Here is a 23,667-nt window from a genome sequence, read left to right as displayed (position 1 = left end):
CTTTTCCCCAGTTATTGTTAGCTGAAACTCAAGGCAGTGAACATATAATCCAATCACAACTGCTTTTTTTCTATTAAAATAGATTTTTATTAAAACACTAAATCAAAATCACAGAATGCTAACACTGGATATTATACTACTTACTGTCCTTTATATAACAAACTAAACTCTAGATACAATATGAAGAAATACAATTCAAGAAGCTGACTGTGCAAGGCATTCTGCTATGAGCCACTGTCTTCTCTGTATTCCCCTCCCCATACTTTAGTACTATTGCTGCTACTACTACTACTACTACTACTGTTTATATAGCACTTATTATGTATCAGACAATTTACAATTATTATATCATCTGGTCCTCAAAATAGCCCTGGGAGGAAGGTGTTATTATTATCCCCATTTTATAGATGAGGAACCTGAGGCAAATAGAGGATGAATATCTTGCCCAGGATCACATAGCCTGTAAGTATCTGAGGCTGAATTTGAATTGAGGTCTTCCTAATTCTACTGCTTTGCTCACTACACCACCTAGCTGGTCTACACATCATCTGTACCACATGCCAAGGAAGTAATTGAAGATTGTTGTTGTTGAATTGTGTGGATCTTTTGATATTCAATTTCTACAGCAACCATAGATATTATAATGAAATGGTCTTGCATTTTTTGTATCGTATTACTTACATAGATGTTTTTGAAATTTTAAATGAGCAATGATGATAATAACGATATAAAATTATACTAATGAAGAGTAAAGAGAGGGCCATATTGCCAGATACATAGTAAGCACTTACTACCCTGTTATCCTTTTCTGAGATTTGAGCATCTTTCTCTGGCCACACTCAAGTCTAGGTCAGGGACCTGCTTTGTGGATTATGATTCTCCCACTCACACCAAAAGGCAGTAAGGGGAAAGGAGATTTTATGTGACCCTATGGGCTTTGTCTGTGGAATTTTCTTGGCAGAGACACTGGTTTGCCATGACCTTCCCTAGCAGGTCCCCATTTTACAGATGAGAAACTGAGGCAAATAGGAGTTAAGTGACTTGTCCAAGGTAAGTGTTTGAGACTAGATTTTAATTCAGATCTTCCTTACAGTTTAGAGGTGAGAGATAAAAGATAGTCCTGATTCTCAGTTCTGTTTTCCATCTAGTGAAAAGCTCACTATACTTTTGAATAAAATATATTTTAATATTTGAACTTAGCTGTTTCAATGAAAGGGGGAAGCTTGTATAATGGAGACAGCATTGGTCTAGGAGTTATGAGATCTGGGTTTTCAAGTCACAGTCTAATTATCTGTGCTACCCTGGGTAAATGGATTGACATAGCTAATCTTCATGTGCCTTACCTGTAAACAGAGAGCAGACTAGAGGATTTCCTTCTTCCCTCCTCATCTGGAATTCTGTGGCTCTAATTTAATACAATAAACATAATTGTCCTAAGACTAGATCTCATTACCACACACTTTTCAAACCGTGATTACCTCCTTACAGGTTTCTCACCTCAAATCTCTACCTTTTCTCCTCTCCATCTCTCATATCACTACCAGAATAATTTTTCTTAAAGACAGACCTGATCAGCTATTCACCTGATCAAAATTTACATTCCCTATTACCTATGGAGTAAAGTTTAAACTAATTTGCCTGCCACTGAAGACCTTGCCTTATCTTATTAGGCCCCTCCATTAGCTCTCTGCTTCATTCTCTGGAGGATTCCCATTGTGCTCTGTGTTTGGGCTATTCAAGATGACTGTAGCCTGTTGAATTACCTATTTTTTAAAGTGTTACTCAAATATCACCTCCTCTAAGATTCCTTCTCAGTGTCCCACTAACTTAATAAGGACCTCCATTCCTCAGTCCACATAGCATTTTGTCTTTTAACTCTTTAATGAACTCACCACATAATGTTCAATATTATATCTATTTACATCATCTTTTTTACTAAACCATAAGCTGCTCCACGGCAGGGGCAGCAGCTTATCTACACTTGCATCTTTATTTCTCCAGGTTTTAGAAAGCTCTCTTCACACAATAGAAGCTCAACAAATACTGGATTTGTGTTGAGTAGAAGAGCATATCATTTATTGTCTCTGTTAACCATGCCTAGGGGGAAACCTGGCAGCCCCAGACAGTCTCTTGATCCTAACTGCTGGCAAGAAGTCCAGGAGGAAATGAATAGCTTTTTAGGATCAGCTCTACAAAAGCCAAATCCATAAAATGTGGGGTAAACATTACACACATCCAATCTCTTTTAGGCCCATTTCCTCTAATCTTTGGTTAAATTTAAAATTGGAACCTTTCAGCTAAAATTTTAGAAAGGGTCCCACTTTGTATCTTCTTTTCACTCCATAATAAACCAGGCTTCAGCAGCCAGTCCCTTTCTCTCCCTCCAAAGCAAAAGGGATGTGGGGGTGGGGGTGGGGGTGAGGAAGAGGGGGAGCCCGCGGGGAAGGGAGTAGCTGTGATAATACTTTGATCCTTTGCCTCCCCTTGCCCTCATGCCAGACATTCATTCTAGACACTACTACCGCCTCCCTGAAGAGAGGTGGGCATGCTCAGTCACTTAGGCAAATTTCCTTTGAAAAGCAAAGTTCAACATCACAGAGCTGAGAGCTCCTAGCTGGGACAAAAGGAGGCCCCAGGCAGGGGTTTGGAAGCAATACCTTGTCTCCTTTTTTCTGTAAATTCAAAACTACAAAAAGTCAAAAGATGTCATTGTTACCTGACCACAAGCCCTGGAAGAAGTCGTTGAAGGCAGAGCAGCACCACGCAAAGTGCTGTGCAAATACTTTCTCGATGAGTGGGAGAAGCATGTTTTACTAACATTCTTTTTCTGCTTCCCCCCCCGCCAAAGTCCCAAAGTGATTTGTTAAGAACCTAAAGATCACAGGAAGGTTTTACTCTGCTAACAGAAAGTCAGATATCAACGAAGGACCAAGAGATGAATCCTCTGCTCCCTTTGCCGTCCGGAAACCCCGATGGTGTCTAGAGTACAGAGGATAAACGAGCCACTTTAAAATTAAGGGGGTGGGAGAGTGGGGATTCCGGGAGAGAAAATCCGTTCTACTGACTGGTAGTCTCAAATACTCCCCTCCCCACACCCGGGTCTCTAAGATCACCCCCACCCCCCCGCCCCCAGCTTTTCCATTTCATCCAATAAACGTAGGTTACTGCGGCAAGCTTTCTAAAACCAGAGACTCTTGAAATGCAGGCGGTTGTTTGGGGATGGTGAGGGTACCGTGACAGATTAGGATATAAAAGCACATGAGTTCAATTTGTCAATTGTCAAGGAGGTCTTCTTCTTGCCCTGAACTACGAGAGAGTCCACGGGAGACTGGAAGAACGAGTCACTGACCGAGAGGGGGAGCCCAGCAGTACCAGCTGCTGGAGGGAGCTTGGATCCCGGAGCAGCGGCGAGCGTCAGCGGATTAGGAAAGGGGGGTTGGGAAGCGGGGTAGAGTGAGGAGGGAGGGAGGGAGGGGAAAGCGGCTGGGGGGTCCTGAGTCCGGCTGGGTGCTGACGCAGAGAAACTTTCTCAGCCGCCGATGAGGAAGCCCAGGCTGAAGTAGAATCTTGGAGCTTTGGAAGAACTACTCTACAATCTAGGGTGACCCCTTCGCGTTTGGCCGGACTACCGGACATTACTTTGTAAGGTACGCATCTCTTCTGGTTGTGTAGCTCATTTCTCTCGGGGACCTTTCGCCTCCGGGGTGCTCCCAGCCCCAGCCAGCTCCTTTGAAAGTGACAGGAGAAGGAGCCGGTTCCTCAGTCCTCCGGGCATGTGGGCATTGGGTAGCTCCCTGGGCTGATGCCCTCTAGAAGAAAGGACCGCACGATGCGGCCCCCGTGCCTGGTGCGGCAGGATGCAAAGGATTGAAAATACCCACGGAAGAGAAATGTGGAGCAATAGACAAGACTAAATAAAACCTGTTGATGCCTGTTCTGGTAATGCTTGAGGCCGAAGCGAGGGGGAGCGTGTGTGCGATTCGCCGCCTGGAAGTGGTCTGTGTGCACTGTGTGCAAGTCCTCTTGGGAGCCTGCAAACTTTGGGTCTTGGGAGCTGGGGTTGCAGGGACCAGGGCCATCGGACAGGCGGGCTGGCGGCATGGTGCTGGCAGTGCGCTGGACCGGGCGAGGATCCGCCGGGGTTTCATCTCGGGGTCATGGAGAAGTGACTTCCACACAACTTCCAGATCTTCCTCCTCTTTGTCGATTTAGGAGCGAAGAGTATAGGGGATGGTGCAACTGATACATTGAAACCAAAGTGCAGGGAAGAGCTGCAACCTAGGGGGTGCAGGACTGTGCGTAGTCCTGATGATGGTGATCCTAGGGCTTGTGAGGATTTAGAAGGAGCCTCTGGGTGTTGCTATGGAAAGAGCCTCACCGTAGAGCTTGGGGGCTGGTGAGAGTCGGGAAGAGTTCCGGGAGCTTAGTTGGGCGTTCTGATCCTTTCTGGCATTCACCGCACTCCACCTCCTTCACTCCCAGACCCCTGCATCCACCAATTCATATTCATTCTCATTCTCTCATTCTTATTCTCATTCTCATTCTCCCTCTCTCCCTCTCTCTCTCTCTCTCTCTCTCTCTCCTCCCTCTCTCCCTCTCTCTCCCTCTCTCTCTCCCTCTCCTCTCCCTCTCCCTCCCTCTCCCTCCCCTCTCCCTCCCCTCTCCCTCTCCCTCCTACTCCCCCTTCCCCTCCCCTCCCCTTTCCCTCCTCCTCTCCCACCTCCCCTCTTCGCTCCCCCCCATTCTCTCTTTCTCCTCACACTTACATACACTCACACACACTTTTTCTGGTTAGGAGGAGCCCATTCCGCAGTTCTGGCAGCGCTGGGCTGCTTTGCAGTGCTACCCTGCTTGTAATAGAGAGCTCTTTTGAAGGCCAATTTTCTTGGAATGTGTTTACAATCTTGAATGGAGCTGGAGCAGGAAACAAGAAGATGCTGCTTGGAGTGAGCGATTTTATGTAGAGTAAGAAAGACGAGGATGTTTTGTTTGGCTTCTCTGGGAGAAAGCAGTACATTTTTTTGGGGTAAATAGATCGGGTAAGTGAGGTCCTATAGCAATTTTGCGAGAATTAGTGAAGGTAAACTGTTACTCTTGGTCTTCAGCAGAGCTCAGATGTGTGTGTGTGTGTGTGTGTGTGTGTGTGTGTGTGTCTGTGTTTCAACCAACACTACAATATCAGCGTGAAGATTTAGTGACTAAAACCACGTAAAATCATTCACGTAGGAGGCTGTGACGATGTGGTGAACCTGCTCAGAAAGTTGCTTATATATATTTTTTTCTTTTTCCGTTACAATGTTACACTTTCGGACTATAAGAATAAAAGTTTATTGGCGTCTGCGTTCTGTTAAGGGTTTAAAAATAGTCTTGCTTACTTGATACTTTTGCAGGTGATTCAAGAATACTTTCCCCTCCCATTTTTCTGCCTATTTTAGAAGCATTGATCTTAGTTTCTTTTTGTGTGTCCCTGGCATTGTGTGTGTGTGTGTGTGTGTGTGTGTGTGTGTGTGTGTGTGTGTGTAAAATCACAAATCTATCCCCAAATGGGGGAAATCATGGGAGGGGAGTATGATGGGTGGGGGGGAGTAGAGGAGATAGCTCAGTGAACCAGCCTATGGAGGAGGTTCTTAGAAAGTAATTTCCTTCTATTCTTTCTCCCAGCCCCTCCCGTCTAAAAAATAAACCCCTCGAATACTCACTCAGCTGTGGTAGAAAACCCATAAACTGAAAGAACAATAATGCTGACTCTTGCCACCACAGCCTATCTTAGAAATGAAACAGGACTGCTTGAATTGCAAACAGCTTTTCCAGGTTTTCACAGGATGAATAGGAAAGGAAAGAGAGGAGAGCCGGCTGGCCAGGCACAAAATAGTTGACTTTATGCTTGTAGAAATACAAACACGGGACTGGACTTGAAAAGAATTTGGGGACTAGAAAGTGCTAGGATGACTATTGAAGGGGTCCTTGCAAAGGTTTAATTTGTTAGTTTGGGGTAGGAAAACAAGGGAGGTTTCTTTTAAGGGCTCCCAGGGAGCAGGTTCTATTTCAGAGGTGACTAAAAACTTAATCTCTCTTCTTGTTAAACAGAACACAGAACGTTTTAATCAGTTACTTATGATGAGGAATATTCGTGTTTCAGAAGAAGAAACTTGGACATCCCCAGAATTAATACTGTTGACTATCTGCTGGTTACAGAGCAACGTTTTGATGAGATTTGCTTGACCCTCCATCTGAAGGATGTTTACTTTAGTCCTTGTGCTTGGTCCATGGTGTTCTTTTTGTACTCCATAAATTCGGAGGGAGAGGCACCATACTGGAAGGAATAGAGCCAGCCTTAGAGTTTTTTTTTTAAAAAAAGACTTCTTGGACATTAGCTGTTAGGCAATGATTTGTGTCCCAGGTAATTCTTTTAAGACTGTTGAACTGCTAATTTGCAACTGCGAATGGTATTTCTACTATGAAGGAAAAAAAATGAGCAGGAGTCTGAGGACCTGGGCTTTGAGTGGAAGACTTCCCAAAGAGGTATAATCAAATAGCACTGAAACTAGTCAAATCAAGTAGTCACAGAGGTGGGAAGCAACATTTTTGACTAGATATTTGAACTGTCAAATAAAAACAGTTCCACCAGCAATAATATATGGGTAACATATTTATAGAGTAAGGAGACCAGAGTTTTGGGGGCAGTGGACCCAGAGTAAGCTCTCCTCCAACTCTTGACCAATTAGGAACCCAGTAACTTAACTTGAATTACAAAAAGCTTTATCCAAATTTTTTTCTTTTTTTCAGGAGGGGAGAGAGGAATGAAAGTGTAAGGAAATATTGGGAAGAAAATGGGCAAGCAGCCTGCTTTGGTAGATATGTTTCTGGTCTGGGATGTAGAAGGGCTGGCTATATAGCCTTTCCTTTGAGATTGACTTTGTGAATCACTCTGGGGAAATGGCTTGCCCTTTCTGAGCCTCAATTTTTCCACTTGAAAAAATAGCAAAAATGATCATCTACTGCTTTTCAAGGGTATTGTTAGCATTAGTGAGGCAAAATGACCCAGCTAGAATTTTAACCTAAAGTTTCTGGGTTTTCCAACTCAGTGATAAATATATTTGGTTCATTTCTAGCCATGGTTGTGCAGTAGTGACTTTTGAAACTGATAGATTATGCTTACAAAATATTTTCGACATTATGATTGTAGAAACATTAATTTGGGAATATTTGCATGGTATTTCCTGCAATCATGTCCTTGTTGCATGGAGGCAAGCCAGAGTTCTCACAGGCAATACTATCAGTAGCATAAAGTCCTAGCAGGCTTTAGCAAGCTTAGCTATAACTAATGAGGGTCATTAGGAGGATTGGACACCAAATGATGAAGTTTTTCAGCTGTGGAAACTCTTTAAGAGTAAGGTGCTTAGGGGTTGTGATTTCTGTGCATGTGTTAAGTACTCACCTGGATGAAATGATAGCTCCTGAAAGTATGGTAGTAATGTAACAAACTGCAAGTGCTCAAAGATATACCAAGTTCAGACGAGACCTGGTCTTTGCCTTCAAGGAGTTTGCAGTATAGGAGATAAAATACCAACACAGATAGCTCTACAAAAGAAAAGGTTCTTTAAGGTCTGAGGGGAAAGGACATTTGCCATTATAGATGAGAGGGTAAAATAAGGAAAGGTGTTTTGGAGGTTGTGGCTTTTGAATTGAATTGAAAGTGTTAGGATTTTAACAACAACAAAAACAGAGAAGTATTGAAATAACTAATATTTAAATATTTATTAAAGCCTGAGCTAATTTTAATTCCCCCTTGCCTATAGCACTTTTAAGATTTATAAAATGTTTTTCTCCCAGTAATTCTATGAAGTAGGTAGTGAGGCATAATTACCTACATTTTATAAATGAGAAAACTGAAGCACAGAGAGAGGATCTTACTATTTATACAAACAAAGCCAGAAATTGAACCTGGTACTAGCACTCTTGCCACTATACAGTTGTGTTTCATTGTCTCTCTTATTTTACAGAAGAAAAACTAGAAAATGCAGTAATTTCCAGAACAAGTTATGGTTATAGCTATGTTCTCAAGGCTAATTGCTTAATAAAAGCTAATTCCAATTATGTCTTGTAAATCTGGTTTCTTATTATGAAATAGAAGGGCTTTTAAACATAACTGTAAAATGAATGTATGCTTTCATTTTCTTACGGACATGATCAAGGTAGAAGCTGTTACTTAAACAACTGACTCTGGAAATGGAACTTTAAACAGAAATAATCCATAAACTTGCTGATTGTTTTTCCCTGATGTGATTATTCAGAGTTTTACTTTGTCTGACACTTTTATCAGAAGTATACTTCTTTTCTGATTAACTTCACAGTCCAGTTTGCCACTCTGCCAATCCATATTCATCATACTACATTATTGGATTTTGGGAAAAGAGTCAATATTTCACAAAAGGAGAAAAAAGAATTACTATGAATGTTGTTTCAAAACTAGTTAGGTGGTACAAAGGGTTCATTTCTCTCTCTCTCTCTCTCTCTGTCTCTCTCTCTGTCTCTCCCTCTGTCTCTCCCTCTCATATTTATTAGTTTTGTTACCCTGGGAAATTTGCTTACAGCTCTGAGTCTCCATTTCCTTATCTACAAAATAAGAATAATGGTTCATGTGTTTCCTATATCACAGGGTTGTGAGGAAAATATTTTATACATTTTAAAATGCTAATTAAAGGTAGGTTGTATAGGGCTTCAAGGTTTAGTTTTAAACGTTAGGTTGTTTCTCTAAGTAATTATCAAGTTTTGCTATACAATGTTAATATGCCTATATTGCTACTCTAAAATGCAGGTAACATAATGTATAATATTTGTAATTGCATTGGATCTGTCGATTAAATTAGCACATGGAGACATTTTATGCTGAACTTTCAGAAATAAAAGTATAGGGTCAGGTAAGGTTAATTGTACTCCTGCAGAATTTTAAATTAAAAATGTCAGTTTTCCCTTTGACTCCGTGAAGTAATTATTATGTCATATTTAACACTGAAGGCCCTCATCCCAGTTGTTTAATTCTGATTACATAGCACTAGGTTCAGTATCTTACATAGTAGTTAATGTTTAGGGACCCTATTCTGCTACCATCCTTCATTCTTTTCAACCTCTAAAGAGCAATTTTGTTAGGACATTTTAACAAACTTGAGTACAGATCATGTGTCAGCTTCATGTCTACCATCACAACTGGTCCCTAAGCATATTTGGAGGCTAGTGGATTTAATACCAGTTCCTTAATGTGCTTAGGGAATAGCAAACTTAGCTTGTTCCCATGGTAGCATGAAATGTATTCATATTTGAAGAGAAAATGATAATAAATTTTGAATAGGGAATCATTCTGCTCCAAACAGAGGGGATATGAAATTTAAAACTCTTCTAGTTTTGAAGTAGTTCTCTAGTTTTGCTTAAAAATAATCATTATAGCATAAATTGCCCACTTAAATAATATATTTGTTGTTTGATGATCTAATTGAATTCTTCTAAACTGTATTTTTATTTAATAGTAAAAAAAAAAGTTTTAGCCATAATAATGAAATAATAATACTAACTGAAATTTACATAGCACTTTAAAGTCTGTGAAGAGCATTAGGTATACAACCTAATTTGATTCTTGTAGTCACTGTGTAAGGCAGATACTATAAGGATTATCCTCATTTTTATAGTTGAGGAAACTGAGTCACAAAGAAGCTAAGTAAGTTGCCTGTGGTTACACAGCTGGTTAGCGTAAATAGCATGTTTAAATTTTCTCAACATATTGAAAATGAGCTCAAATTGACTTCCCTCATCTAGTTAGTCAGTAAACATTTACTAAGCATGTACTATTTGCCAGGCACTGTGCTAAGCACTGAAGATACAAAGAAAGGCAAAAGACAGAAGCTACTTTATCCTGGCTATATCATAATAGCGGTTTGCAGAGTGATTTTTTTTAACTACAATCTGTGAGATAAGTAGCACAAATATTATCATCACTTTTTGGCAGATGAAGAGACTGAGGCCGGGAATCTAACACTTCAGACTCAAAAGTCTGGGAGTTGTTCTTCTATTTCCTGCTGAGCTAGGAGAATTCAGAAGATTGGCATTACTTTTAGTGAGTAAGCAAGTGAGCAGCTGGGAACTTTGTTGCCATAGGCTACATCGTGATGCTCAGCTGCTGCTTTCCAGCAGAAAATATCTGGTGTGAGGAGGGCAACACTTGTTATTTTGCATTTAGAAGATTTGAACCTACAAGTGAAGTGGGTGCCTAGAGTTTAAAAATGGCTTCAGGAGGGCTGTCCTTTTCGTGTTTACTTAGCATCTACCATGATAAAATACTTTACACACTTGAAACAACGTACCCTCGTAATATTCCTTCTGATGAAGAATAGTTAGCAAATGTTTCCAATTTAATTGCAGGAAATAAAGCCCTGAGAAATTATTGGTATCCATACAGTATGATGATAGTTCTTTCCATTTTCAGGAATTTCTGTACCTAGAATGTCTTAAGTTCCATGGGTACAGCATTCTCATGGTCTTCTGTGTTTTGTTGTTTTAAGTCATTCTTGTGTCTGACTCTTCATGCTGTCCATGAGGTTTTCTTGGCAAAGATAATGGAGTGGTTTGCCATTTCCTTTTCCAGTGACTGAGGCCAAATTTGATGGTCTATATCTGACTCCTGGCCCAGCACTTTATCCACTGAGCCACGTAACTGCCTGCTGGTTTCTTACCTTTGTTCAGATGTATAAATCTAAACCATGGATTGGGGAAGTGAGTGACATTTCTCCCTAAGATTAAAGACCGTCATAAACTACTTTCCAGTTTCAGAAGCCAAGACCTTCACCCCTTACCCCAAAAGAATTCGGGTCCCCTTTGTTTGAGAGGGGAATGATGAGGATGGGAGCTAGACCCCAAAAAGGAAAAACCCTGGACTTTCCCACCTGGCCATATCTCTGGCTTTAGCCTGAGGCTACAATCCCATCGACTGGCCTTAATCCTCTTTAGGCTCATTGTCCCTTGGCCACTCCTGGAGTTCTGTTACCTCAAAGACTACTTGGCCACTCCTAGATCCCTCCCTTAGTCTTTCTGTATGTAAGGTCCATCTTGTCTCCATTAAGATGCTGGGATTCCTAAAATCTAGCCACTGCTCAGATTTTCACAATCTAGCCAGTAGCCCACAGATGCTCAGATTCCTTAAGAGTCTAGATAATATGGCGAATCTTAAGTAAACCTTGTTTTGGGCTGAAAAACCCCCCCTGCTTTTGAGGAACATTATAGGGGGCAGGTTGGGTAGGGGAAGCTACCCAGAGTTGGGGGTGGTGGGGTGTAAAAAGAATAGAAAGCATGGACTCTGTTGAAGGAGGCCATGACCACCATGATACCAAGAGGAAAAGGTGGTATGATTGTAACAAGGAGTGGGACAGGGCTGAGCAGGGCAGAGCTCTACAGCCTTTTTAGTTATGATCATAGGGTAGTTCAAATTTATGCCTGTCTGTGCCACAAGCTGTTCTAGCATGAATTGATCTCAGTGGCCTATCTAGTGCATAAAGTAAGCTTTCCACTTGGCTTCTTTTTAGAAACATGACTTTGCCATTCATTCTCTATCGGATTAGCTTTCACCTTTTTCTTTCCAGCTTAGCCTTCAAAATCTGCTATGTTGTGGAAAGGGAAACAACAGGAGCAGCAAAGCCTCCAAACTCTTGTCTGGTGGTGGCATTAAGATGAATTGCAGGCTTTCTCAAATATGTAAGGAGAGCTATGTGTACTTAGCAAAGACTTTTGAAAGGCTTAATTTCTCACTATGCCCTATAATCTGTTTTATATGTTCCTTAGAGGAACAGTTGGTGTTTATCGTAAATATAGATTCTTGGCCATTCTCATACATATTACCTATTTAGAAGGGTGATTCAAAACTCTCTAGGGGAAATACCCAAATAACTTGCCAATCAGGAATATTTTTTAAATTGTAGATATGGAGCCCCACAATTAATGTAGCTTTAGTTTTTAAATGTGCTCATCTCGTTTTCATTCATATTTGATATGCTTTTGTAAGCATAAGAGGAAAATCAAATGAAGTGTATGGAAAATGGCAGCAGATACAAAGAAAAGTGCCTAAATTACTAACATTTTATTTAGTCACCATGAAGAGGAAAACTGCCATGAAATTACTAGGATCAGTGTTGCAAAGGGGTTGTTTATAATTTCACTTAAAGTAGAAGAGTCTATTTTAGAGCTAATATAGAAATTCTTAATTTTTAAAATATATTTAGCACAAGTGAAGTTTGAAAGATTATATTTTTGTGACTTAAAGTGACAGATCTTCAGAATTTCCCAATGCAATGAGATTTTGATTTAAAAAATTTTTGAGTCATTACAGAAATTTATAACTCTCCCCCCACTCTAGTCTTCTTAACGTAGATTGTTTTGCTTCCATTCCAGCTAGTTTATTAAAGTCTGGTTTACTTACCTTAAATAGGGTAACAGTGATAAGAGGTTTAGTAGGATATTTGTATTTTAATGGCTCATATGTTATAGTATAGGATTGGCAAATGAGAAATCACCCCGAAGTTTTCTGTTTTTATTACCATAAATATACTTCCAGCAATCAGTTCCTCATTTTTGGAAAAAATCAGATACAGAGTAGAATGTGGTTCTTGTTGGTTCTTCAGCTTTTTGAAGGATGAAATTATCATTAAGACAAAATCTAGAAATTATTATCTGCTTTGTTTCTGACAGAAAGCTGCCACAGAAGTGTGGAAAATAGAATGATCCCTGTAACTACATCATACTGCTGTGGCAAGTTTGTATCTGGGAAACTTCCCTTCTCTTTCTTTCAGTTTAAGAATTCTGTAGCATTCTCCAGTCTCCCCCTTTTGATCTTCTTAATCCATATGTTCTGTACCATTCTCTGCCATCTGGTACCTGGATTTTCATACGTAAGTTTATCTTCATATATATTCCCATATATATCTATATATGTGTGAGTATATGCATATTCATGATACATATACACACATGCATATATATGTATATACTCTGGCATATTCTCTTCCTTTTGATGAATATATACCCTTCTAGTGCCATATGGAAGTCATGGGTCTCATCCCACCAAGGCTCGGTGATATGCCCTAGATCAAATTTACTTCCCTGTGTTAAGATGGCTAGTTATAAATGGCAAGAGTAGATCGCTCTAGAAATGCCAAAAAATCTGTACAAGTTTGCATCTTCTTGGTCTTCTAATTTTTATCAAATATTCTTGTGTCTCACTTGGTTGGGATCTTAATATAAACTTTTTCTAATTATAGAGGAAGAAATGTAGATAAAGAATAACTACCACATGGACTAGAAATATCAAACATGCAGCCTACAACACTCCCAAGTGCAGCCATACCAGATTAATATGTGATTGGGAAATAGTTAACAAAATAAATAAAAATACAGTAAAACATAGATAATATTAAGATGTGGTTTTATAAGTTGATATGTGGTCCATAGAGATCGTTATGTATGGCTTGGTGATTCCTCCCTCTCCCCACCCCCCATTTCTATTTGAGTTTTACACTACTGGTCTAGAATATGACATGCAGTGGGATGAGCTGCTTGCTGAAATAGTCTCTCTTTTTTGAAGAATCTGGCATATAGCTATTTATTTGTAAATGGTCACATCGAGGTAGAATTAGATATTTAGATACTTTAATGATCTAAATGTAGATACTGCCTCTGGTGGCTCAACTCTTAATCCTTTTGTGCCTCCCCATTTTGTGTGATTCTTAACCATGCCTTTCTATAAATTCTCAAAATGGAAGATCCATCCAACTGTTTCAGGGCTTCTTTTGATTTTTTAAAATATCTTATTGGCTTCCTTGTAACAGGTGATATCTTTACTGTTTTCTCTCATCCTTGATCTGTCATTGACCAACATCCTATTTTGGTCATGGTTGTCTTTAATGGTACTTCTTGTCTGCAAATCATTGTTGGTAATGAGAATCAGGTTAATTATTATTACCATGAATTTTTATATTGCTATCTTATTTTTATTAATTTATTTTATACTCAAATACTAAAGCTTAAATACACAATAAGAAAAGAAAAATAAACATATTATAAACTTAAATATTAAAACTTAAATGCAAAATAAGAAAACAAAAAAAGCATTGCCATGTGCACAGCACTGTTGTGCTTACGCTTAAACAAGTATTCAAAATATACAGCAACAAATTTCCATCAATAGAAGTTTATATAATAAATACTACATATCATGTTCAGAGCTGTCCATCTTTTCTTTGCTTTGTGAGTTTTCTTTTGTTCTCTGCTGTGCACTTTTTATATTGTTCCTCCTTTCTCCCCACCCTCCACCGAGGCTACAATTAAGCGTGTATATGTGTTACATATATATATATATATAGAGAGAGAGAGAAACACACATGTATATACATACACACACATATATATTTACACACACATGCATATACTTAGATATCTATAATCATACTCATATGTAGACATATACATTCACATGCATCTATGTAAGACTGTACTATACTTTTTGTCCTCTGTTTCTCTGAGGGTAGATAACATCTTCCTTCATAGTCTACATCTTTCCATATTTTTCTGAGTCTACTAACTCATCATTTCCTACACTACAGCAATATACCAACCTTATGCTATCGGGTTTTTTTAATCTAAAATAATATTGATTAATATGACTGACATATAGTATGGTTTCCCTGTTTTTTTCTTTTGATTAAATTTATTTTAGCTTTGACTTTGTTGTGAATTTTTATGTTACCTTATATATTAGTTTTATGTAAGATATATGCATTGTTGCTATCTAAATATGTAAAGTCTGTTAGCTTGGGTGTGACATGGATGGATATCTGAGAAAAGAATTCCTGCTGTGCTCAAAGGCAGGGGCCGTGGCTGGGTGGTTATCTTGCCTATTTCTAAGAAGGATTATTGGGGTAGAATTATATTTGTCCATCCTATACCATATTTATTCTCCCTCTGCCTGTGAAGTTTGGCACATTTGAGAGGTGCCCAGAGAATTGAAAGGTTAAATGTAGAACTTGAAGGCATCTTCCTGACTCCATGACCAATTTTCTAACCAGTAAACCAGGCTGCCTCTCATACACAGTAGATAGTTAATAGTTTATTATTTGAAATACAAGTCAGATTTACTCCAGTGGGATTTAAGATTTCTGAGGTTTTAACATATTTTCTGCAAATTCTACAGTATTTTGCGGAACCAAACTTTTGTCTTTCTTAGGTTAAGTTAACAGAAGCTTACTGTCCAGAACAAGGAAAATTCTAATCCTATAATCTGCTTTGATCAAGAACACATCTCTTTTATTGTATTCAGTTGTGGGTGCCAAGTACTGCAAAAGGGCATTGAAAAGCTGGGGCTTATTCAGAGGGCATGGAAAACTTTACCTTTGAAAATTGATGGAAGGAACTAGGAATGATTAGCCTGGAAAATAAAATAAAAGTAGTGTGTTGTTTGTTTTTTTTAATTTGGTGGGGGGAAGAGAGAATTTGATAGATTAATTCAAATGTTTGAAAGAGTTGTCATCTAGGACAGGGGTTAGACTTGTTTTAATTGGTCCCAGGGGGCAGGATAAAGACCAGTGGATGGAATTTGGAGAGAGGGAAATTTTGGTTTCCTTAAAATAAGAGGTGTTCCGAAGTAGAATGAACTGTCTTGGGAAACCGTGGATTTCTCATCTTTGGAGTTCTTGAAGTAAAGACTTGAAGGCTTCCACTTGTTAGGTACTTTATAAAGGGCATTCTTAGGCTGATATGGGTTGGGCTAACTGGCTCGTTAGGATCTCTCCAACTTTTAGATTATATAATATTAAAAGGAAAGTAAGCATTTTTAATCTTGGGCTTTTTTGTGTCTCATTTATTTTGTCTACTTAAAGCCCTAAGATGAATATATTGAGATACAGCTAATACGTTGTCAACTAAAAACACACAGAAATATACCAGAAATTAAATTTTCAAATGCCTCTTGTTCCCTTCAAAGTAGTCACCTTGAAAATACTATCCACATCCAAAGAAAGAACTATGGAGTTTGAATGCAGATCTAAGCATACTATTTGCTATTTTTTTTTCTTCTGTTGTGTTCTGTTTCCTCTTTCTGGTGGCTCTTCCTATTGGTTCTAATTCTTACCTACAACATCACTAATGTGAAAGTATGTTTAATAGGAATATATATGTATAGCCTATATCAGATTGCATGCCGTGTTGGGGAGGAAGGTGGGGAGGGAGGGGGAGAAAAATTTAAAACTCAAAAGCTTATGGAAGTTATTGTTGATAATTCAAAATAAATTAATTAAAAATGAAAAAAAGTAGTCACCTTAATAGGACATAGGTTGATTCCAGTGGTGTTGTGCCCTTTGCTTGGTTTTTTTTTTGGGGGGGAGGGGAGGAGCAGTTTCCATTTTGAAGTGGCGTTTAGAGTATATAGCCCATTCTTCTGATTATGCTTGTGTGGTGATTCTAAATTCTTTAGAAAATAGATTTTATTTTTGGAAGTAGAAGTCATTTGGAGCCTAGTTTGATCAGTAAAGTAAGTGATCCAGTTCTGTTATACCATTTTCTTTTCTCCTCTTTTCATTGCCTCTTTTCTCTTTTTCTCTTCTCTGGTATATATGAACATGCTTGTGTGCATATGCATGTGAAAGTCTGGCTGTAAAGTAATAAAACTAATTACCTTGTAGGGTTTCTAAACTGATTTTTAAGGAGGTTCCAAGGCAGGAGTTTTCAGAAAAGTTTTGAATGCTGGTAGAATTATTGAAATATATGTGTGCCCCCCCCAGTGATTATTTTGAATATAACTGTCATGTGAATATGTTTTCCAGTTTGTTTAAAATTATCCTACAACTCTGATGTAACAACTACCATTTTTCTTTTAGGTTCGTTGCCATGATTTCATTGGGTTAGGACGCTCCCAGAGAGAAAATTCTCATTTCCAGTACAAATCAGCATCTGCCCTGAAGTTTATAGACTTAAGATTTGCCTGGAGCATTGAGAAGTAAAAGGACTTCCCAGGGTTACACAATGTAGGGGTGTGTGTATGCACCCGTGAACATGTGTATAGGGAACTTGAAACCAAATATTCTTGACTCTGAGACCATCTCTTTAGCTACCTATGGTATTTCTCAATCGTACCTTATATATGGATACTAATTGAATACCTTATCATCACTGTGCATATCTGTAATTATCAACATTGGGGGAGGAGCTCAACAGTAAATTCTGATGAAGGAAATGTGTTGTAATGCTAGAAGCTTAGAATTTGATAATAGTGATAAGAGAAGCATATAATGCACCAAAGTATTTTCTAGCAAATAATGGAAGTCCTGTATAGCTGATTCTCTTGCTCCTAAGTAAATGAAAAAGAGGTTGAAATTGATTCTTTCTATTAGAAATTATATATTTTGTTTTCTTGTCATTCTTTGATAATTGTGTGTATAGATGTGTTTATATCTAAATGTCTATTTCAGAGAATCATATGGAATTTTAGAGGTGGAAAGGATCTTAGCTGACATCTAAAATGGCTTATCTTAAAAAGAATTCGCACTGCAACTTTCCTAATAAATGGTTATCCTATTTGGCTTTTATCACTAATTAGCTACATGACCTTGAATAATTCTCTAACTTTTTAATACTTGGGTTTCTTCTCATTTATAAAGTGAGAAGGTTTAAACTAAATAATTCCCATGGTTCTTTCTAGCTTTAAACAAGGACAATTCAAAATAATGGAAATGCTGACCCCCCCAAAAAAAACCCTATTATTTTCACAGAGACTTCTTAGGGTCTGTAGACTAGAGATAGTTTCGCCCATTTGACTTGAACGCCTACAATGAATGGGAATCCATTACCTTTCAGGTCCTCCATTCCACTTTTGGATAGCTATAAGGGTTTTTTTTACATAGGGTTTAAAACAAAAGTAAACTTAGCCTAAGTTTGCGTCTTTGCAATTTATTGTTTCTTGTTCTGCCCTGTGGGGCCAGAGTGATTCTGGTCCCTCTTGCTAATGATAGTCTTTCTAATTCTTGAATACAGTTACCATTTTCCCTCCAGTTTTATAATTTTTTTTTAGGCTAACCATCCTCACTTTTCTTTTTTTTTTCTCTCTTTTTTTTTTTTTGGCTAAGCAGTGGGGTTAAGTGACTTGCCTAGGGTCACACAGCTGGTACATGTTATGTGTCTGAGGTGGTATTTGAACTCGGGTCCTCCTGAATCCAGGGCCAGTGCTCTATCCACTGTGCCACCTAGCTGCCCCCATCCTCACTTTTCTTTCAGTGGATCCTTATGTGTCTTGAATTTGAGGCCTTTCACCATCCTGCTTATGTTCCTTTGGGTACTCAGAACTGAATACAATGTTCTACATAGGGTTTGACCGGGATGGAGTACCTCATAACTATCAACTTCTTTCTGAAAGCTGTGCCTCTCTTAATGAAGCCTGAGAGCCCTGGGCTTACATACCACACTCCTGACTCACAGTGACCTTGCAGTTCACCATTCAATACTTTAGATTCTAAAGCACTTGGTCACTTTCCTATTTGAGATAATGAATTTTGCATCTTAAAAGGATATCCAAATATATAAAGCATGAATAATTTTTAGAGTTGTTTATATTTTGACAGAACCTATTTTGAACTCCTCTAAAGCAGAGCTATTTTAATTGTCTCTGTTGGAAAGCCTGGCATTTCTGTGTAGAAACAAGCTTCCTTTGAAAGAGAAAAATACTGTGTAGGACCATTTTGCTAGTATGCCATGGTTCTTAGCTTCTAGATTCTAAATATTGTAATAGATAAAAGCAATTATTGTCATGGGCATTGCTTAATACCTATAGATCAGACACTGTTTCAGCCCAATCTCTGTCCCCACTGTCCATCATCATCAAGCAGAAGTGTGGGTAATCCTAAGTAACAAATAATTATTAGAAAATTATTTATATTTTGCTTAAGAATATTATCAGTATGTCCTGAGAATTTTATTCAAATTAAGTAATGAAACCACACTGCTGAGGGCCCAGTTTAGGAGATGTTGGGAATTTGACCCACCTCTATTGCTCCCACCTCCTGTCTCTCATCTTTTCCCTAACATATCTTACTATATGATATAAAGAGAAGGCACAGTATCTCAGACTGATGTAAAGCCAGACTAGAAATGTATTGTTTCAAATGTTCCCTGAAGCAAGGAAGCTGATTTCTTTATCTTATGAAGGATTTCCCTTTAGGTTGCATGTAAAGTAAAGAAAACCAAGAAGGCAACAAAACAGGTAATAATCAATGACAAGTAAACTGTGAAGTAGTACAGGAAAAAGAGAACAGGAATTGAAGTCAGAAGGCCTGAGTTTGACCTAGGTTTGAATCCCAGTCCTTCCCCAAAACACTTGTCTTATCTTGGGCACTTAAATGCCCTCTCTAGAAAGAATTTCTTCATCTGTTAAATGGAATGACTTGAATAAATGATCTCTCAGATCCCATACAAAACTAAAAGATGATCTTTAGACATAATGGGATAATAAGATAGAAGAAGATAAGCTATTGTACCATACTACGCTCTGGATAATTCAAAGTAAATAAGTATATTGAGCTAAGTGAAGATAAAATTTCTGTTTTCAAGGACTTTAATCTTTGAGAAAAAGCCATCTGGACAGTATTGTAGCTGCATGCTAAGAAATAGGTAGTTTTGTCAACTGAGGTGTATGTGTTTTCACTTTGTTTTTATGATTTTTTTCTTTTTTTTTTTACATGATGTCTTTAGCATTCATGTTGTGGCATTTGTGGTGACAGATGAAAGTATGTAGGATGAAAGTGAGCAGGATGACAGAGTTAAAGTACAGTAGCAGTGGGGATTGGAGCCAAAGAACTGGGTCAAAAGACCGTCATAGTAGATGATATGGTGGCCCAGTTTAACTCCTATCTTTTATTCCTGTTCCTGATTAAGCAGGAATCAGCACTTTGGAGATCACATGGGGATGTGATATAGATGTGTAGGACATTTTTCTGGTTACCCTTTCTAGAGGGGTGTTTAATAGAGCATTCTTAAGGATGATCCCTTCAGTGATGGTGAGATTATCTTAATAAGGCCAGTAACACAAAGATATGAAAGCTCCTTATTGTGAAAAGATTCTCTATCTTCAGGCATGTGCTACAATCTTTCTACATAGTGATATAATCATGGATTCTTAGAGTTTGAAGACACCCTGTACATCATCTAGACTGTGTGGGTGCCTTTGGCTTGTACTTTACAATCATCCTTTCCTGTTTGTAGGGCTGGTACATGGCTTCTTGAGATTAGCTTTGGTCTTTGCTCCCGTATCTCTGTGGATAATAGATATGAATATAGCAGTTTATAGGAAGTCATGGGATGTAAGTCAGAGATAACATTAATAAATATGTGGATGCCAATAGAATGTGTGACTAGGGACTGAATGCTTATAAAGGACTATTGACTTTGAAAACTTATGATGATATGAGCAAACAGAATTATACCCAATATCCACATGAACTGGATAAAGGAAGAAATGGTCTACATCATTTATCCTGTCTCTCCCCTTCCACCAAAAGGACTTTGCCAAAGATATATTATGGTTTTTTTTCCCTTTATTTTAATTTTTTTGAGAGCCATTCAAAAGTATTTATTAAGTACTCTTAGGAAGCACAATGTATTTGGTATTTGGGGAAGGTAATAAACTGGTGGGTGCTGGCAATTACTTTCTTTTTTTCAGCTTTTTAGAAAAAAGATATTTACTGAAACAACATAGTAACTAAACAGTATGTTAGGAGCAGCTGATATAAAATATCTCCCTAAAATCCATCTCTGCAAGGTTTTGGCAGAAAATAATGAAGTTAAAACATCTTTTACTTTTGGCTTTAGTTATCTAAATAACTGCTTGTCATGTTTGGTTTTGATTTCACCTTTTGTGTTTCCTTTCACTTCATGTTTCCATGTGGACTGAGCCCACACTTTAATTCATTAAGGCCCAGGATATTTCTTTAAATTGTTAAAGCCAAGCAGACAGTTTAACAAATTTTATGAACTAATTGATATTAAAGTCTGACTCTTTTTTTTTTATTGTTTTTGCTCTGACTAGGTTAAAGTTATCAAACTTTGGGTTGATTCAGGGCTTGGCCTAGAAATAACAGGAATTTTTTGGAAAAGTGACACTGTAGAGGCTGTTTAAAGAGAATAGCTGGTATAATCTTAACATACCTCAGACAACAAAAGAGTTTGGGGATAAGCTAAGGAAGATCTCATAGTCTGAAACTATTAGGAAATTTCCCTCAGAAGGGATGAAGCATTGTTTAGGAACAAAATCCTGGTGACAGTTACTATTGCTTCTGCTAGGGAAGAAAAGGGGAAATATCTAATGATGAATGAAGATGTTAAAAGGAAATCTACATACACTGGAGAAAAGATGACAGAAGAGTAATGTGTAAGTGTGGTGAGGTGCATTGTAGGATTAGTACTGGGAAGAATAAAGTCAAGTAGAACTAAGATTTGTGATAAGCAACAAATATTTATTAAGGACCTACTTTGTGCAGGCACTGATAAATGCTAAAGTCAATGAAAAGTAATTTTGAGCTATTTCAGGTGCAAAAGGAAGATCAAAGAAGATGCAACACAGTGCAAAGAAGACAAAACTACCTAGTTCCTATTTCCATTATGTTTTCTCTACCAAAGATGTCATCAGGAACATGTGTGACGATGGGAAGGGATGGTCATGTGAAAAAAGTGAGCAGTAAGAAGTGAAGAGTCCAAGTTTTCCATTAGTATGATTTCAATGTCAGAAGAAATCTAAGGATCCCCCCTGTCTACCTGATGGCATTGGGTAGACATTCTGGGGCAAATTTATGGAAGGACAGGGATGAGTCACAAAGGATGGGTCACCATGGATGGATTGTAATCAGTGTTATGAGATCATGGTTCTACTTCAGTATTTTCTCTACCCAAAGGAATGGTTTTCAGGTTGGGAAGTATAGAATAAGAAAAAATCAATAGGAAATTTATTTCTCAGATTAGTGAGGAGATGGTAAGAGAGAGCTTAATTTGAATTTATTTAGGATAGCTACCTGGCTCAGATGAACTATGTCCCAGGGTCCTAAAAACACAAATGACTGTGATTGATGAATATATCTTCATGATCTTTGAGGTGGTGAAAGAGAAAGGTTCTTTAGAATTGGAGACAGGTGAATATTCTGACTTAAGAGAAAATAAAGGAGGAAATGGGAAGTCAGATACCTCATACTGTTGTCTAGTAAGCTTGACACTAATTGATGGTGATGTTCTAGAATATATTATTAAAGAAATAGGTTTTGAGCAGAATAAGAGTCAGCATGGAAAATCAGAATATTTCAGAATTGGAAAAGGCATCTAACCTGATGTTTACCTTAACGGGAACCTTCCCTAAATATCCCTGGCAAATGGTTATGTAGCCTGTAGTTGAAACCTCTTGAACTTGAAAAAGTCACTGCCTCTTAAGGCAGGCAATTCTACTCCTACATAGCTCTAATCATTACCATTGTTTTTTTCTTTCATAAAGCCTAACTTTTCTTATTTCAAATTACATCTCTTACTCTAGTTCTTTTCTGAGGAAAACCGGAAAAAGTTTAATTTTCAAAGTGACAGCTTTCCAAAGATGTGAAGACAGGCAGGTAGGTGGCGCAGTGGATACAGAACTGGCCTTGGAGTCAGGAGGACTTGAGTTCAAATGGGGCCTCAGGCACATAACTCTCACTAGCTATGTGACTCTGGGCAAGTCACTTAACCCCAATCCCCTCACGACAAACAAACAAACAAAATTGTGAAATCAGCTGTCATATTTCCCCACTTAAGTCTTCTATAGGTGAAACTTCCCTTTTTATTTGGCTTATCCATACATTGCATGGTCTCCTGTCTTCTCACCATACTTGACATCATTCTCTAGGTACTCTGCATTTATCAATGTCTTTCCTAAAATATGGCACTTAAAACAATGCATTTTTTTCTCTTCACCCACCTTCCTCATCCTGGACTCTGGCTGGTAATGCAACATAACATTACATTATTTTTTTCTGGATGTTCTGTTCCACAGTTTGTAGCCCCCTGTAACCCACAGATATTTTTCATACACACTGTTACTGACCATACCTCCTCTGTGTGGTCCTTGTGAAGCTGATTTTTGACCATAGAGCAGGTATTTCAGTGTACTGTACTCATTTAGAGAAATTTATAGGGAACTGTGACCTTCAGCTCGTTATTAAGTAGAGGTTAAAGGGCTGAGCATTTCCATTAGGAGGATGAAGGGAAAACGTGGACTAAATTATTTTTAAGAAATTATGCAATGTTTTCAATGATCTAGATCTACTTTTAAGCTGAAAATTTTAAAAGAAACTTTTTTAAATGAATATTCTTTCAGTGATGTTATAATAAGGCTATGAAAAATAGAATACCATAGACTGATGTTAAAATTCTGGATTATTAAAAGGGTAATGGGGAGCTGTAGTGTGGGTGTGTATGTGTATGTATGCATGTGCATGTGTGTACGTATATGTGTATGTATGTCTGTGTGTGTATGCGTGTGTGTGTATGTGTATGTGTATGTGTGTTTCAGCGAAAAATGTGCCTCTGTGTAACTTCTACCCGTTGCTCCTTTTTCTTTCCACTAAACCTAACAAG

At 38.3% G+C, this 23,667-nt stretch overlaps 1 protein-coding gene across 5 annotated transcripts in view; it reads left to right on the top strand.

Annotated features, from left to right (window-relative positions):
- Positions 1-3,479: 3,479 nt before the first annotated feature.
- The window catches only part of GULP1 (GULP PTB domain containing engulfment adaptor 1), a 355,456-nt gene continuing 335,268 nt past the window's right edge, over positions 3,480-23,667 (top strand). For all 5 annotated transcript variants that reach the window (XM_020993575.2, XM_020993579.2, XM_078146941.1 and 2 more), the window contains exon 1: positions 3,480-3,647. The gene's annotated coding sequence lies outside the window, so the exon portion shown is untranslated. The remainder of the gene's footprint in view (positions 3,648-23,667) is intronic.

The sequence above is a fragment of the Phascolarctos cinereus genome, unplaced genomic scaffold (genome assembly GCF_003287225.1).
Source record: "Phascolarctos cinereus isolate Bilbo 61053 unplaced genomic scaffold, phaCin_HiC Scaffold_726;HRSCAF=1367, whole genome shotgun sequence".
Taxonomy (NCBI): Eukaryota; Metazoa; Chordata; class Mammalia; order Diprotodontia; family Phascolarctidae; genus Phascolarctos; species Phascolarctos cinereus.
This window is presented reverse-complemented; position numbering and strand designations above follow the sequence as displayed.